Below are 1,210 nucleotides of genomic sequence, written 5' to 3'. Positions count from 1 at the left end.
CTTTATGTTCAGTAAACAGAGAGATTTAAAATGAAATGTTTCTTCAAGAAATGTGTCCTTGGCAAATCCTGCATTAACAAGTGATACATCTGGAGAGTTCATAAAGTCAGAGTCACCTTGTAATCACAGGCTTTTTTTTTCTTAACGTCTTCTGTCTGTTTCTAACAGATTCTCTTGGCTAATTTCCGATCTCACTTTACAGTGGTGTCACTGGTGCTGCTGCCTTAATCATTTTGAGATTGCATTGGTTTATGTAGTGTATGCTGTTGAGAAGAGGGCAGAATTAACATACTCATCTCCCATCTGCTATGATAATCACAAAAACACAGCTCTGCCTGCAGATAGATTTAATCTACAGTCGACAACAACCGCTAGAATTACTTGAGGACAAATCCTCTGCATGTTTGTATTTTTGAACATCTTCGATGGTTCAAATAAGTAATCCAGCAAACTCCTGTCACACAATTTAAATCAAAATAGCCTGGTAAATTGAAATAGCTTGCTCTATTTGAGGAAGAGAAAAGACTTTTGTTGACATTCACAGTGAATGTAGAACATTCATTCATTCAGGGTGAAACTAAAAAAAACATAAACTGAAATAAAAGCTGGCACATGTTGGTTTTTATGGTTTATGGGGACTCTCCATAGGTGCTATGGTTTTTATAGTGTACAAACCGTATTTTCTATCGCCCTACCCCAAGCCTACATCTAAACCTACCCCTCACAGGAAACTTTGTGCATTTTTAGATTTTCAAAAAAACTCATTCTGAATGATTTATAAGCCTCTTGAATTATGGGGACACTGAAAATGTTCTCATAAATCACATTCTCGTTGTAATATCTATGTCATACCCATGTCATTATACAGATTTGTGTCCTCATAAACCACATAAACATACACGCACACACACACACACACACACACACACACACACACACACACACACACACACACACACACACATCTATCGCAATTAATCGTTTGACAGCACTAATTTAAAAATATGTTCAAATAGAAAAGTTATTTTAAATCGTAAAAATATTTCAAAATATATATATACAGTATACATAGACTTTTTTAAAGTATCTTCTGCTCACCAAGCCTGCATTTATTTGATCCAAAGTATAGCAAAAATATTTATACTATTTAAAATAACTGTTTCCTATTTGAACATATTTTAAAATCAAACAATTAATCGTGATTCATCAC

This window comes from Sinocyclocheilus anshuiensis, unplaced genomic scaffold (genome assembly GCF_001515605.1).
Source record: "Sinocyclocheilus anshuiensis isolate Anshui unplaced genomic scaffold, SAMN03320099.WGS_v1.1 scaffold1794, whole genome shotgun sequence".
Taxonomy (NCBI): Eukaryota; Metazoa; Chordata; class Actinopteri; order Cypriniformes; family Cyprinidae; genus Sinocyclocheilus; species Sinocyclocheilus anshuiensis.
The sequence above is the reverse complement of the archived record's forward strand: the minus strand, read 5'-3'. Positions refer to the sequence as shown.